Genomic DNA, 18,107 nt, shown 5'->3' on the forward strand with positions numbered 1-18,107 from the left:
TCTGATTCAGCACGTTTCTTTTCCGACAAAAACAGTTCTCTTCGAAGATTTTCACATTCTAATTTCTTAGAATTTAGATCGTTTGTACGATCTTTAAGAAGATAATCATTGTTTTGGTAACTAATATAATATCCTTGAAAAACCTTCTTCAATTTCTTGTTCTCACGACAAAGAGGAGTTATAAAACCAAGAAAATCCGAAGTTCTCAGCTTTTCATTTTTCAAAGGTTCCAGCAGTTTAGAGTATTCTGAGATATCCTCTTCTACTTCTTGTTCAAAATCCTAGTCATCATCATCGAAAATTTCATCTAACCCTTCTTGTAGACGTATTTTCCAGTCGTCATCGGTTTTTACATTATTAACAAGATAACTTGTCCCGTAGAATCTCTAGAGATGATTTATTCAGATATTGAATCGTAGATGTCATCATCAAGTGTTAATTCTAAACTCTTGATGTCTTGATTTACGTTAACTGAATCATTCATTAGATTCAATTCTTATAGGTTGGATCGCACTAAACACATATTATTAGATCTTTTCATGTTTTCCTGCTCTGATACCAATTTAAAAGGCGAGGGTACCCAAATATACCTCAAGCTAAAACTTTTCCTACCTATAAGTCCTTTCTCCGAAAGTGATTGTCTATGGGATGAGTCAATAAAATACAACTAATCGGTTCACACTTCGTGTGATCGTCTATAAATACGAGATCAGGACAATACAACGACGAAGTATGTTTACTTGATACAAAGGTTCGGACTTAACCAAACACAATAGGATTGCTTATCAAGTAAATAGGAATCAACGTTTGTGTAATTTACTTTAATTATAATAAAACAATTATAATGCGGAAAATAAAAGTAAATGACACAACAAGATTTTGTTAAGGAGGAAACCGCAAATGTAGAAAAACCCTGGGACCTTGTCCAGAATTGAATACTCTCAGGATTAAGCCGCTACACAAAATTACACCAACTTCGTATAGTTGAGACCAAGAAACTAAACCTATAGTTTACCTAGTTCCGTCTGTATTCTCACGCCTCCAACTTATAAATAAGTCACATACTTGGAACAATTCCTTTGGTTCATATTCCAAACAGTAAAGGAACAACAAATCTGTTTGGTATCAACTCTATTCAACCAAGTGATATGAGTCGGACAAAGGCCTCGCGATCAATCTGTTTGGTATCCCTCTGTAAGGTCTCGCGATTTCTACTTGTGTAGAGAGTTATTCGACAATTACTTATCTCCTAACTTCTACTAGCAATAGAACGATCAATAGATCAATCTAGCGTGCACTCCAAATCAATTTAAGAATCATACATAAACCCTAGATATGATAAAAACAAACGATGATGATAAAAACCCTCAATAGATTTGTAATATTAATAAAGCTTCACGCTTAGAACATTGAATTCATCCTTAATCAACAAAGGATTTAGTTACTCATATTACAAAGAAGATGAATAATGGTAAAGGGGTAAACCCTAGGTTTTTTGATGTCGAACTTGTGATATGAGATTGATCGATGATTTCATGTGAAAGGCCTAATACCTATTTTTATAGGTTTACATTGCTTGGCCATCAAGTATCTAGTTCGGTTCAAGAACCCGACCCGAAAATACGAAATAAGGATCCTAACCGTGAGTTTAGGCGTTCACAAGTATGCATACCCGTTTTTATACTTGTTAAGCATGCGTACCGGTATGCCTACTTCGGATTCCGGCAGAAATTTTTGGAACTAAGGTATGCGTACCTGTTTGCATACTTTACTGTCTTCGGTATTCGATAAAAAGCTTGTTTTGGTCACAACTTCTTCGTCCGAACTCGGAATGACCTCATTCTTTTTGCATTCTTTTTATCTTTAAATTATATTCAATATGATGATGAGAAATTCTTAATTTGAATGAGTTAATATCGTTTTTTTTCCATCTTTTGATTTTGAGCGTTTTGCTCCGTTTCGTCGCACTTCTTCCACTTCTCTTGGACTTGGGCACTTGGATACTTGGAATACTTCTCTTCTTAGATCTTTTCAGCACTTTGTAACTCCTTTTTGGATGATTCACCTAATTGATACAAATAAGAGAAAACAAGAATAATAATACGAATACATGCAAGAATAATAGCTAAAACAAGTATGGAAAGGACACTAAAATCATATGAATTATGCACTTATCAGTATATGTGGTTGTATATAAAGAAGTTTGGGATAATTCAATTAACATTTTGCAGGGTAAGTTCGAATTGGTTCCAAAAATTTGAAAGTCTGGTTTCTCGAGTGGCGTATCAGATAGTTGGAACTTGCCAAGCGGGCCGAAACCCGGTTCCTTGGAAGTCCAGATTCTCTGATCCGTCGCAGTTAAATTTTGACATATATGGGACAATCATAGTTCATGGACGTAAACACACATATCCCATAAAATTATTTTGGCAATATATAAAACTAATAAGATTAATACTGAATAATCTATCTTCCAAATAAACTTTAGAACTTATATAAATAAATCTAAAAACATTGCAAGATGAAAATCGTTGGCAATAGCTATGTGTACTCACAATAACTGCTATTCCAAACCCTAGTTATCCTTCTTAAAACACAAGAATAAATTCTCATAAGAAGTTTCCTAGACATTATCTAAGCAAGTAAAAAAAAACCATTTCACTTACTTTGAAGACTCTTCTCATATTCCCTATAATCATCAAGATCGTCTTCGATTAGATCAATCCTGGATTCGAGATTATCCATCTTGTCCTCAAGTCTTTTGGTTGAAGATTCCAGTTCACTCTTCAAAGCACGTACTTTTTCTAAGACAAGATTCATAGTTAATGAGAGTTTTTCAAAATGAGAGACAGTAGGATTCCCATTAGAAGAGGAATCACGTTTGTCTTGACACATCTCATTACCGGAGGAACCAAAACGAACTTTCTTAGAGGGAAAAAGAACAGTCCAGATATCATCTTCTTTACTGGAGAGACTTGAAGATGGCATGATGGAGAAAATGAAAAGCTTGATTCGAAGAAGAAATATTCCACTCTTATAATGAAGAAGATATAAAGCAAATTTCTAGAAAGACCTTTGACAAAAACCCTATCGGAATTTAGGATAATCAAAAAGGAACTTTATTAGGAAAACTGTTTAAGCACAAAAACAATTCTTGACTTCAGACACTATATTTCCAGAGAAAGGAGAAAAGAATAGAGAGTTTATCGAAGTTGATCGATTCTTCTTCTTGAAATCACGATTGCGAGATGTCGCTTTCTCCTATCTTAATTTTTTCAGTTGAGTTTCCAGATTTTCAATCCTTTTAATCCATGCTTCCTTCTCCAATTGAAACATACTCTTCATTGAGTACACCTCTTTGGTTAAAAGATCAATTTTGTTTTCTGGGGAAGGTGGATTGTTTATCATGGAAGAATTAGAGAGTTGTTCGAGGGATAAGTTTGATAATCAGCAACGTAAGTGAGAGAATATTCACGGGATTCTTCCTCAGGATAGTAGTCAAGAGTTGTCATCCATGCTTTGGTTAACTCACCAACCTCCTTGTTAGAATAACCAGAGCACATGGAACAAGTTTCATTATCATAGTTTTGTGAACTTTTTTATCCTTTTAATTGATTGGAGACAAATTCTTTTGAGACTTTCTTTTTCTCTGTCTTAAAGTTTTTTTTAACTGTTGTACAAACAGTGAAAGGGTTGAATTAAAGCAATTCCCATCCTTTGTATCGATCAATTCAGGACAACGAGACTTTACTTCAGATGTAGTAACAGGATTACAAGGCATGCAAAGTTTTTGTCTTCTACTCAGTTCAAGATCAAACTTTTTTTATCTTTCCAACAAGTGTATTTCTGGAAAGAGTGTTAAGGTTGTTTCCTTCAACGATGGCATGTTTCTTAGAATCGTATTTGGCTGGCAACGATCTGAGAATTTTCATCACAGTGTCCTTTTCAAGAATAGTCTTACCTAACGCAAAAGATGCATTAAAAATTTCAGACACTTTGTGATTAAACTCATCAAATGAATCTTCGTCAGCCATACAAAGGTTTCCCAATAAGAATTTAGGTTTTGAAGCCTAGCTTCCTTTTCAGAGGTATTCCCTTCGAATACAGTTTCTAAGATATCCCACGCATCTGTAGACGGAATGCATGCAGTCACATGTTGCTGAAGATCTGGGGTAATGGCATGAATGACAGCATTTAAATCGTCAGAATTTTGCTTTGCAGCGAGAATCTCGTTAGGTTCATATATACCAATATCCTTTGAAATAGATTACACCGTCTACTATAACCATTGGAGGATTGTATCCATTAACAACATAAACCCATGATTCAAAATCACGCGCTTGAAGAAAGGCACACATAGCAATTTTCCACCATAAGTAATTTGAGCCTTCGAAGACTTGTGGTACGTTTATAGAGATAGCACGTCTCTCCATAGAGTCGGATTGCTACAAACACAGACTTATAAGGTCTTAAATGTGTTTTCCTGCTCTGATACCAATTGAAAAAGAGTGGGTCTAACAACCACTCCCAATATTTCGTTTAGGAAATTTGTATGGACAAACTCCAATATAATTTCTAAGAGAATCAACTAGACAGTCAGACTCAATCAATGGAAATATATCCAAGAGTTATATATATGTTTCTCAATGTAATAAGCAAATCAAACAGATAGAATCGGTGAGCCTGATTATTATGAGAAACAACTTGAACGGTACCAAAGACCAGTGTTCAAGTGTCAATCAATTTATATCAACAACCAAAGGTTGGATTATCTAATTGATTGAACTACCCACAACCTGTGATATTTCAATTTAGAAAATATAAAGCGGAAAAGAAATAACACAAACACCAGAAATTTGGTTAACGAGGAAACCGCTAATGCAGAAAAACCTCGGGACCTAATCCATATTTGAACACCACACTATATTAATCCTCTACAGACACTATCCTGTTGCAAGTTAACTTCGGACTGGAATGTAGTTGAGCCCTAACCAATCTCAAACTTATTAAGGTACAGTTGCGTTCCTTACGCCTCTGAACCCCAACAGGACTCTACGCACTTGATTCCCTTAGCTGATCTCACCCACAACTAAGAGTTGCTACAACCCAAAGTTGAAGACTTGATAAACAAATCTGTATCACATAGAGAAGTCTATTGAATAGATAAATTTATCTCCCACAGAAATACCTATGAGTTTTGTCCCGTCTTCTGATAAATCAAGGTGAACAAGAACCAATTGATACACCAGACTTATATTCCTGAAGAATAACCTAGTAATATCAATCACCTCACAATAATCTTAATCGTATGGTAGCGAAACAAGATATTATGGAATCACAAACGATGAGACGAAGATGTTTGTGACTGCTTTTTATCTTGTATATCGGAGATTAAATCTCGAGCAAATCTTAGAGAAGATAGTACTCAGTACGATAAAATAAAGCAAGATCGGAACACACAACTGCAGAGATAATAGTTGGGTATGGCTTCACAATCCCAATGAAGTCTTTAAGTTGTTAACTTATAATGGTTGTAGGAAAAACCTAGGTTAAAGGAGAATCGACTCTAGTCGCAACTAGTATCACATAGGAGGTGTGGGGATTTGGTTTCCCAGTTGCTGGAGTTCTCCCTTATATAGTCTTCAAATCAGGGTTTGCAATCAATATTACCTTGGTAAGAAAGCATTCAATATTCACCATTAGATGAAAACCTGATTAGACTCAAGCTAATATCTTTCAACCGTTAGATCGAACTTAGCTTGCTACACACAAATGAAAAGTGACTTCATTTAGATGTGGGTAACTGTACCTAAACATGTACACCTCCTTGTCTCAACAATAGTTAACCGAAGTTAGCCATACGAACACTTTCATATCAAACTTGTTCATCTTAACACGACTAGTTCAAATGAAACTAGTTATAGCGTTGTTCAATTGTTTATGTTCTCATAGAAGTATACAAGACAAAATTGAAGCAAAATCGATTTTGATTCACTCGAATCAATTCATGAACATTATAGCCACGGTTTGTAAAAGATTTCATTCCTTATTTTATAAATGTATTAGTTCATGAACAAACCGATTTTAGAACACAACCCACTCAAGTATGCAAATGGGTACACATACCTAAGTAGCCGAACTTGGTCTGGGTTCGCCAGTATGCGAGCGGGTATGCATATTGTCGTACACCACCCAACTCAGTTGAATTCCCGGACTTGAACTTACGCCAGCATACGAGAATGCATATTAAGTTCCCGGACTTCAACTAACAAACCATTACGCATACAGGTATGCATACTATGGTTCCCGGACTTAGAATAACTTGCAACAGTTAGCATACAAGTACGCATACAAGTACGCATATTGTCCTATATCAAATTAATGGTTAATTTTTTTAAACTCTCATTTCAATCATTGAAACATTCTTAGAAGACGACAATAGCTGTCTCACACAAACTATTAGCTTCAAAGCAATTTTTAAGTGATCGACAGATCAATCTGAAACATTCCGAGTCTACATCAAATGACTGTCTCACACAAGTCACGTAAGATATTACCAGGCGATTTCACATCATCATCTTTTGACTTTCGTCAAGAATATAAGATGACGTTGGTTAAAGAGGAAGCTTAGCAACACATATTTCGAGAAATATGTAAGCGAGTTAAACTTAGCTCGAAATATCAAATGTGTATAATTGAAGTCTATATATCTATACGACTTTTGTCTCAAATAGTTATAGAGTAGAAATAGACTTTTGAGTGATAGATGAGTTCTAGTATCCACATACCTTTTGTTGATGAAGTTCCACAAGCTCCCCTTGGTAGTTCTTCGCTTTCAATCGATGGACGTCGTGGATTCTAAAGCTCAACTACACATTTTATCCTAATCCGAGACTTGGCTATAAGTAGACTAGAAATCAAGACTTATAGTTTTGGCAACTAAACTTGACAAACAAGCTTGAGATAGAAACGCTTGCGAGTTCGACCGAGCAGTGCTCTGACACCATGTCACTAGATATAGGTTATGACCGATTATACATTGCTTCCCAATACTAGTGAGGTTCGGCTATACCATGTTAATCAATATAGGTTATAACCGGTTATACCTTGTCTCCGAATACTAGATAGGATCGATTATACCTTGTCACACAATATAGGATATGACCGGTTCTACCTTGATTCTCAACATAAGTTAAGATTATTTCTACCTTTTCATCTTCCATTGGTCTTCCAAATAATCTTCAATGAAAAGCCGGACCAACACATTTGTTAATTTCCCTTTCGATTATGAAACAAGTCCATATATCTACTTCCTTAAACCAATGAAATAATACATATATTCCTAGGATAAAATGACACGTATATCCCATACATAATCAAGTAACTAAATACATAAATTATGTTGATGTCGTATTTACGAAGCTCAAAAGATAAGCGTTATACTTCGTAATTCAATATAGTTCCTTGACACTTTGATCATAATGCTATAACCAAGTCTAATCACTAGAATGTTATAATTATAGCTTCGCATGTTATGTTTTTAATATAAAGCGACTTGAAAGATACGTTTGGAATGGAAACAAGTCAGGTCAGTATTATTAACCTCAAGTGGGAGGATGATGTCTTCGTTACAGTCGTTACTTCTTCACATTCCTCAGAGTAATATTTGTATGTCTCAACATTTCTAGACTTTCTAATCTAACCTAAATGAAGTTGACTCTTGTAATTAATCAAGCGACTCTAAATATGAGTTTCGATACAAAAATATGACAACCAAACTTGACATACTAACGCTTGGTGGGTTCAACCGAGCTATGATCTAACATAATCCAATATTTTTATATGATAGTCATCAACTTGTTTGCATGTTCTAGGCTACCGAAGATGGGTTAACCTATACTCATAACAAAAGATTTCATGATTTTTGTCAGCAATATGATCCTTGAGTAATTCTCTTATTTCCAATAAGTTCTAGTGTTCCTCCGAACATACTAGTTTCATCGACCTTTGTGAGAGTGGTCTCAATTTGAAAAGGACAATATTCAGAGCAAAGTTCGAATCTCCCTTTCGTTGTGGATGTTGAGTCGAGAATTTTCTCAATCTTTTCATGGAAGTATTCACAAACAACATCACCACTTTCTTCTCCATTCTTTACAAAAAGAATAGTACGAAGTTCTCTTGATAGCGGTTGAAATCTGCAAGAGTTATTAACAACCTAAATTTCCTTCCTTAAATATTCCATAAACTCCTCCTTTTTATGTGAAGACATTGTGAACAATATCCTTTTGTATACGAAATATTTCTCTTAAAATATGCTTGAGCTTGTATGTAGAAAATAGAACCGAAACCATTCATATACATAGTTTTCAAGTGGTTCAAGAATCCATCCTACAAATCGACCCTCATCCCTCTTTGTGACCGAATTAACTCCGGAACAACCATTGTCATGGTTTAGGCAGGAGTCTTACAGATTGATCTCTCGAACTCAAAGCACTCCCTTGCATAACATTTGTTAAAGGTTTAGGAAATTTTCTTATTTGAGGATCCTCATGTTGCACAACCCTCCACTTTTCCTCAGAAAATAGCAAACCGTTTTCACTCATCAACAAGAGTAGATCGGGTTTTACATGATTAGTAGTTACGTATTGATTATGATATCTTCTCTCAGGATATGTTTCTATCTTTAAAGATATTTGAAATGTGTTTGACAGCTCAGAAGACGTGTGAACAAGGGCAGAAAATATTCCCGAAGAATATCTTCATCAGGTGAAAATATTCCCGGAGATTATCTTCATCAACTGCGAGAATCTTTGGGAGTACTTAAGATGATTTGGACCTAGGATTGCCTGAGTAGTATAAATTTGTGTCTCAGATGAAGTTTGGAGGGGATGAAGAGTTTGGGGAAGAAATAAGAGCGAAAAAAAAGTGAGTTGCAGTGAGTGTTCATCGTCAACTGAGAGGAGAAGAAGAAGAACATACTACACTTATAGTCTGTCGCTTTTTAACTATGATTTATTCTCTCTGTTTGCGACTGTCATTCTGAGGCAGTTTTGAGTTATAGTTTTTTGTAACAACTGCTCTGCAACAGTTAATTTGAATTTCAAACGTATAAATTGTAATAGTGGGTTCTGTAATGACTATAAAACGTTGCAAATCTCTGCTTTATTATAGTTTCACTTCTTGTAAAAACTTTTGAGCAGTGAATATTAATTTTGAGCGTGTTTCCAACTTGAAGAGCTAGACCCTATCACTGGGACGACGGACTAAGTCGTGTTTCACTATAGATTGGTAAATATATTTGATTTTTTATGAATTTTCCACTGAGTTCAATTGATTTATGATTTTAATTAATTAGTTGTGATTTCGTTTGATGGGTCATGCGTAGCTTAACTGTTTTGATGGTTTATGCTTACCATTTACAATTAATGTTTTTGGAAATCTACCTTTGGCAAAGAAATAGAGTCAAAATTCTTATTGAATGAGTAAATAAAAGAGGTGTAATTTTTTAAGAATCATTACATGCATCTATCAATATGAAAAATGATAGAATCCTGAGTCCCAGTATCTTCTCAATCTTGTTATCATTTTTTGTTTACTTCCTATTTTAATATTAGAAATTAAATTCTGAAACCAAATCTTCACAAGTCTTGAATAAACTTTCCACTGTAAGAATTACATCAGTGATCCTGGGAAGGGATTGGTTACACGCAATGCTGTAAGTTTCTCAAACATATTACCAGAAGCTAAAATTTATGACAAACTCTAGACTCTATAGAAAATGCGATCCGCGGTAATCAAGCAGTCTCAAAATAACTAACAGTATTATCCTTTGAAAACGCGGGGGTACCAAAATACACCACCACTTTTTTCTTAAGAAACATGTATGGACAAACTCAATAGAAATCCAAGATTAAAACTCAATCTCTTGTGCTTAGAACGTCTGCAGAACTGAATCCGTGAAGCTAATCACAAAGACATAACTTGGACGGTACCAAAGACCAATGTCCAAGAATCAATCAAGTCGTATCAAACAAATTAGGTCGGATGTCTCTACTATGATTGATCAACGCACAACCTGTGATATTTCAATTCTAAAGATAAACAATATAATACAGAAAAAGAAATAACACAGACACCCGAAGTTGTGTTAACGAGGAAACCTCAAATGCAGAAAAACCCCGGGACCTAGTCCAGATTGAACACCAAATTGTATTAAGCCGCTACAGACACTAACCTACTACCAATTAACTTTGAACTGGAATGCATTTGAGCCCTAAAAGGTATCCCACCGATTAAGGTACAGTCACGCTCCATACGCCTCTTGAATCCCAGCAGGACTCCGCGCAATTGATTCCCTTAGATGAAGTCACACCAACTAAAATTTGCTTCAACTTTAAACCAAATCTTGCTCCCACATATTAAGTCTATAAAATTGATTTCCTGATTACGATCGAAACGTATAATATAAATAACACGTATGATCAAGGTGATTGAAATTGATAGCAATTTGACAACAGTCTAGCTATCCTCAAAATCTGGACATATGCAACCCGAAGTGCATCCTAGATTATTATTCACCTTGCAAGTATAAAACTTACGGAATCAATAAAGTCTGAGACAAAGAGAACTTTGATAATCACTATTTATCTTGATTGTTGGAGCAAAATCTACAAACAACCAAAATCAGGATACTCGAGCTATCAAGGAAAGATAACCGGACCTGGCTTCACGAATCCCAGTGGAAGTCTTTATAGTCGCAAAACCCTAAAAGGGTTTCTGGAAAGGACGACTCTAGATACAACTAGGACACACCAAAAAGTAGTGTCAGGATTCAAAGATCTCAGTTACTTGGAGTTCCCCTTTTATAGACATACCAAGCATAGGTTGCTTTAGGTTTAAGCTAAGATAGATTTGGAACCAAGCAAACAATATTCACCGTTAGATGAAACTTTGAATCTGATTTACATAAATAAGATATACACTCTGGTTAGGTGAGACCGTAACCGAACCGCATATAAAGACTCTGTTCAACATGGTTAGCTGAAACTAGCCGGTTTGAACTTAAAAGCTTAATCTTCATTTTCATGAACACATAAGTTATTAACTCCGAGTCACAAATATGTGATCATTTAAGTCTAGTGTTTATAGAGAATTAATCAAATGTTAATTATCTCGAAGAAATAATTTAAACACACTTGAAAGTATAATCGACAGGATTAATAAATGTACGAATAAAAATACATTGTAGTCCATGAGTCGGTTCAGTCACAGTTCCCAAACCGGTTTGGAAAATTTATACCAAAATTGAGTTCCGGAGTTCACGAAACTTTTTAGGTTTGCGTACCAGTTTGCAAACTTTCCACCAAACCTAAGTTCCGGAGTTCAGAACTTTTAAGGTTTGCGTACCGGTTTGGAAACTCAAAGACCGTCGCCGGTTCTGGAGTTCACAGAACTGATTCGGTTTGTGTACCAGTTTGGAAACTCTACCGAGGTCTAAAACACAGAACTATTTAACCTTGTGTACCGGTTTGGTTACTCACACTCGGTTCATAACCAAAGTTCAAGAATGGTTTGCATTCGAATATGCACAACTATCCGGTTCACGAGTTACACAGATTTTCAATATGAATTACATAAGAATATGTCTATTATTAATCTGTAAGTCGATATTTATCTAGATACTCCGCTACTCGTACAAATACATGTAATACGGGTTCAGACTTATAACCGTTTTCCCAATAAAACTGATACCACTGTCTTGGATCCGAACCAATATACTATATTTCTCTAAATCAAATCGAAACATTCCTGAATAACATCAATGACACATATCACTGTTCCATGCTATTGCTGAATGATAAACTTGAATTATGATTTTCATTTCTAACAATAAGTTGTCCTAAACCGAAATTCATCAAGTATGGAAAAATGTTCATTAATTTTAGCCATCATATTCTAGAAATTATCAAGATAAACTTGACTCAAAATTATTGTCTATGCATACTTGTCTAATTAGTTATGCGATATCATCTCAAATGATAGAAGGTGAATATAACTTGAGATATAGGTGGTTCGGTCTTTACATACATTTTGTTGATGAAGTTCCCCAAAATCTTCAGTTGATCTTCGCCTTCAAACGGTAGAACGCAATGATGACTGTTGTAATCCTCTGTTTCTCAACTACATTTCTATCCTAGCCCGAGACTTAACTAATTGTATACTAAATCAAGATATAGTTTTGTCAACCGAATTTGACAACAAGCTTGAGATAGCAACACTTGTGAGTTCGACCGACCAATGCTATAACAATCTCCCCCTTGTCAATTATAATGACAAAACTATTAATACATATGGATAAAAAATAAATCTTCGAAAACTTCTTGAATCCAACATGTCTTGATTTCCTTGGCATCTTCAACTTCTTGAACTCTTCGTAATTTCAAGTTGCAATGATTCTGAATGTGTTCAACTCAGCATCGTTGTTGTTGAAGAACCGATTCCATAGCTATAACAACTGTTGAAAACAAATATTCTCAATCGTCGTTATACAGAAACATAGCATTATTCCTTTCTCCAAAGTTCAACTGTATCTCAACTCTGAAGTAACACTACGGTGATATGTTTCTCCCCCTTAATGAATACTTACTTCTTTTGCATAATAGGTAAAACCTATAGATTAGTGATTTACCCCCTCCCCCCTACATAATGATCCTTAAACCATATGTACGTAGTATGAAACTACTAAATAATTCTCCCCCTTTTTGTTAATAAAATTAACAAAGGTACGAAAATTGCGGGATCAAAAGATATGTCAAGTCTTAAGGAAGTTTTGACATTCCACATTATAACATAGTTAAAATGCAACTCCTCATATCAACTTTTTTATAAATACTTAGCGCTCATCTAGGAGATTAGAAAGATACAAGCATCCCATTTCAAATTCCACAGCCACACTCTCCAGAAAGATATTGCAATTAAGCACAAGTTCAATTAAGAACTTTCCCCTTTTTGATGTCATTCCCAAGAGAACAACATGAGTGACCTTACTTTATAAAAATATCGATTTTGTTGGACATTAAAAAATCACATGGATTTGTATCCGAAAATCGAATTAAAATAATCTCTACACCAGTCACTGACAAAAAGATAATTTTTGGTCGATATGACTCAATATTAAAAAATCTTACGGAGTGTGTCAAGCAGTAACAAACACAAAAGTATAATCAATACTGCGAGAAAAATCTCAAAGAGTTTGTTCTATTCCCTGTTTATAAATAAACATAATAGATTTAACTGATCATATATGAAATATTAGTTGTTTCACGAAAGCGTAAAGGCACAAATATTTTCATAAAACTTTTGCAATAATGAAACCAATAATGATTACATGCTGCAAGTTCATCTTCCAACAACTCTAGAATTTAAATAAATAAATCTAAAAAACATGCAAGATGAAAATCGTTGGAAAGTGTAATCACAATTTTTGCTATACCAAACCCTAGTTATCCTTCAAAATAAGAATAAATCCTTACAATAAGTTTCCTAGTATTTAAAATCTTTGAAGAATTCTTTATCGTCTCCAAACTATTTATCAACAACCGGCATAGGAACATATGGTTCATGATTGAAGGTGTTAATTCCATAAAACTTGGTAGGTTGTTGATTAACAAGAGCTACTTGTAGTTTGAGAGATTTCAATAGAATCTTCTTTAGTCCTGCACCTCCTTCTTGGTATTCTTAAGTTCATCAAGAAGATTTTCAAACCTTTTCTAATTGGAGTAAGCCGCTCTAGGTTTCTTCTGATTCTTCCTTTTTCTCTTAAAAGATGATACAAAAGGAAAGGACATCTTTTCTTCCTTTTTGGTTGGATAAGAATCAACAACCATAGGAGCATAGGTTCAACGAGAAGATGTTATGCTTGGAGCCTCTATGATGCGTAAGAACAAAATGGATTTGTGAAACATAAATATATATGGCTTAACTGGCAAAGCTTCTTGTGAAAGAGATATGATTCTTGAAGTAGAAAATATTTATCATGCAGGATTTCGGAACCATAAGAGTTCGCGCACTAGAATACACAAAACCTAAAATGAATAAAAATGTCATTTTTATCCTTCTATAGGTGTCGTGGATCAAAACTTCCAATACCATTACTTGGACATAGATTAAGATGCACAGGTATGAGATGGATATCCAAGCAATAATATTCAATCTTGATCCAAATCCCTGGTGTGCACAATTCTTATCTCTTTTAATGGCACATGAGATAAGATGCACATTTCAACATAATTATATTGTGTTGAGGTGAGCGTTAGATTGCTCACCACTAGATTCTTGCACGTAATTAATATCCTTCAACACATAATGTTTGTTCCGGAATCTTCTCTTTAATTGAGATTTTCCCTTTTCCTTAGAATCAATCAATCTTTTATAAAAAGAAGAGTTAACTTTAAGTACCCCATGATTATACTTTTGAACAATTTTAAGCACGTTTGCCAAACGACTAGCCCTCTGTTACAGTTTATTGACATACCTTAGTTTATGTTTGTACTTGAAATATTGTGTGAGTCCGTGACCCTCACTAGAAAAATAGGACATGTAGATTTGGAGATTGATTCAGGAACAACATTCGCAGTTAGACACAAGGTACCTGAAACATCAACAAAATTTTCTTTAGTATATGAAAAATCCATTATATCCTCCAATGATTTTGATGAAGAGTCGTCAATTAAATTATCAATATTGATATGAGTATTTCTACAATTATCAAAATTGATGATTTCTCCCAAGAGTGCTACACTTGAACCATCTTCCTCTTTGGAATCATAATTATCAGATGTTTCATCAAGTGTTGCATCAAGACTCTTGTTACCAGTGTATTTCTTACGATTTGGACGCTCATTGGAAAAGCGACTGAATCCTTTACACTTGAAGCACTGCGACATATCCTCATCATCAGTATCGTTAGAATCTATGTTTTTGACAGAAATACGATTATGTGGCTTATCTTAGTTGGAGGTTTTTCTATGGAGAATCGTTTACTTATCTTCCTAAGAAATTCTCTAAAATGTCTTGTGATCAATGATATTGAGTTATCAAGTTCCTCATCTGAAAAATCAGGATCAACAAGATCATCTCTAGAATTGTCAACACTTTCACTTTTAAGAGGTTTAGTGTTTTTCAGTGCCTTGAAAGCAATATCCTTTCCTGCTTTGGATTGCAGTTCATGATTAAAGATCTTCAACTTTCTAACAAGAGTATTTCTGAAAATGGTATCAAGGTTATTCCCTTCCATGATGGCATGTTTCTTAGACTCGTATCTTGCTGGTAAAGATCGTAGAATTTTCATCACAATGTCCTTTTGGGGAATGGTCTTCCCTAATGCATAACATGCATTAACAATTCCAGACACCTTTTGGTTAAATTCATCAAATGAATTCTCATCAGACATACGAAGATTTTTCTAGTCATAATTTAGGTTTCGAAGCCTAGCTTCTTTCTCTGAAGTATCTCCTTCAAATACGATTTCTAAGATATCCCAAGCATCTTTAGACTTAGTGAACGAAGTCACATGGTGATGAAGATATGGGATTATGGCGTGGATAATAACGTATAACCCGTATGAATTATGCTTTGCAACACTTATCTCGAATTCACTATAAGCTATTAAAGGCTTCGCAACAGTAGCTCTGTCTACAACAACTGTTGGTGCGTTATGTCAAACAACTACAAGTTTCCATGTCTCAAAGTCACGGTCTTGTAAAAAGGAACACATAGCAATTTTTCACCATAATTAATTTGTTCCATCAAATGCTGGCAGTACGTTTATTGAGATTGCACTCCTGTCCATATAGTCAGATTGCTTTAAACACAGACTTATTAGGTATTAACGTGTTTGCCTGCTCTAATACCAATTGAAATCGAGGGGGTACCAAAATACACCACCACTTTTTTCTTAGGCAATCTATATGGACAAACTCAATACAAATCCAAGTGTAAAACTTTATCAAGGAATAGTATTTGGAGTTATATCTCTATCTTTTGTGCTTCTTACATTTACAGTATTGAATCCGTGAACCTAATCACAAAGAGATAACTTGGACGGTACCAAAGACCAATGTCCAAGAATCAATCAAGTCGTATCCAACAAAATAAGTCGGATTTCTCTACCATGATTGATCAACGCACAACCTGTGATATTTCAATTATAAAGATAAACAATATAAGGCGGAAAAATAAATAACATAGACACCAGGAATTTTGTTAACGAGGAAACCGCAAATGCAGAAAAACCCCGGGACCTAGTCCATATTGAACACCAAACTGTATTAAGCCGCTACATATATTAGCCTACTACCAATTAACTTTGGACTGGAATGTAGTTGAGCCCTAAAATGTATCCCACCGATTAAGGTACAGTCTCGCTCCTTACGTCTCTTGAATCCCAGCAGGACTTTGCGCAATTGATTCCCTTAGATGACGTCACACCAACTAAGATTTGCTTCAACTTTAAACCAAATATTCCTCCCACAGATTAAGCCTATAAAATTGATTTCCTAATTACAATCGAAATGTATGATAAAAATCAAACGTAAGATCAAGGTGATGGAAACCGATAAAAATTTGGCAGAAGTTTAGCTATCCTAAAAAATGGACTTATGCAACCCGAAGTGCAGCGTAGATTATTATTCACCTCACAAGTATAAAACTGGTGGAATCAACAAAGTCTAAGACGAAGAGAACTTTGATGATCACTATCTATCTTGATCATTGGAGCAAACTCTACTAACAATCAAAATCAGGATACTCGAGTTATCAAGGAAAGATAACTGGAGCTGGCTTCACAAATCCCAATGAAGTCTTTATAGTCGCAAAACCCTAAAAGGGTTTCTGGAGAAGACGACTCTAGATACAACTAGGACACACGCCAAGAGTAGTGTCAGGATTCAAAGATCCCAGTTGCTTGGAGTTCCCCTTTTATAGACATTCAAAGCATAAGTTGCTTTAGGTTTAAGCTAAGATAGCTTTGGAACCAAGCAAACAGTACTCACCGTTAGATGAAACTTTGAATCTAATTTACATAAACAAGATATACACTCTGGTTAGGTGAGACTGTAACTGAACCGTGTATAAAGACTATATTCAAAATGGTTAGCCGAAACTAGCCGGTTTGAAATTAAAAGCTTAATCTTCATTTTCATGAACTGATAGTTGTCTAAAACACCCAACTTTAATAATGATTTCTTACACTTTTATTATTAGGTCTCTTGAAATTTTGTATATTACACATCTTTTCTATGTTTTTAGGTAAAATGGCTTGAAGTTTCGAAAAGGAAGAAAAAGCGCCGCTAATTTCATTCTTAAATGTTTTATATCAGGAAAATTCCTAAGACATGTTCCCATCATAGTTTCAATTTGGTTACACAAAAATGGAACTTGTGTGGTGGCAATATTGGGTGCTGGACCTGCTGGCCATTTGCTATGGGCCTAGCTAACACTGGCTCGTAAATTCTACACTCTGTAGAAAAAATGGACTTCACACAAGTTCAGTGGAGTTTACACATGGGCATTGCAAATGTGTGATTGTGGAGAAAGCCTGTAGGAGATGAAATTAGGTCTCTTAAAAACCAAATCGAGAATCAAATTCACTAGCAGAGACATGAGATGAGAGTGAAAACCAATTGTCGAAGGACGCAAAGACTTGTTACTGTCACTGCTAGCCACGACCAAATGCTTATCTTCCATGAAGGTTAGGTCAGGAAAGGGAATATTAATGGCTCGGGTTGTGGCAGTCTTGGACAGAAAAGATGAAGCAAGAACTGAACTTGAAATTCAGTAATGGTGAAGATTAAAGATGGTTTTGAGAGATCAAGAAAAACATAGAAACAATGGGTTTTTTCCGAGAGAGAAAGTCAGTTGAGAAGGTGTCTTGTTGCCTAAAATATGTATAATAATGGAGGGATGGCAGTGGTTCTGAGAGTTCTATTTGAGATCGAGAATACAAGGAAGAAGAGACGATGTTCTTGCTGCTAATGACTGAAGATGAGTGACTGAATGGCTTGATAAATATGGGTTGTGTTTATTCGCATTGTGCAGGGATTTGGATA

This window comes from Papaver somniferum, chromosome 5 (genome assembly GCF_003573695.1).
Source record: "Papaver somniferum cultivar HN1 chromosome 5, ASM357369v1, whole genome shotgun sequence".
Lineage (NCBI taxonomy): Eukaryota > Viridiplantae > Streptophyta > Magnoliopsida > Ranunculales > Papaveraceae > Papaver > Papaver somniferum.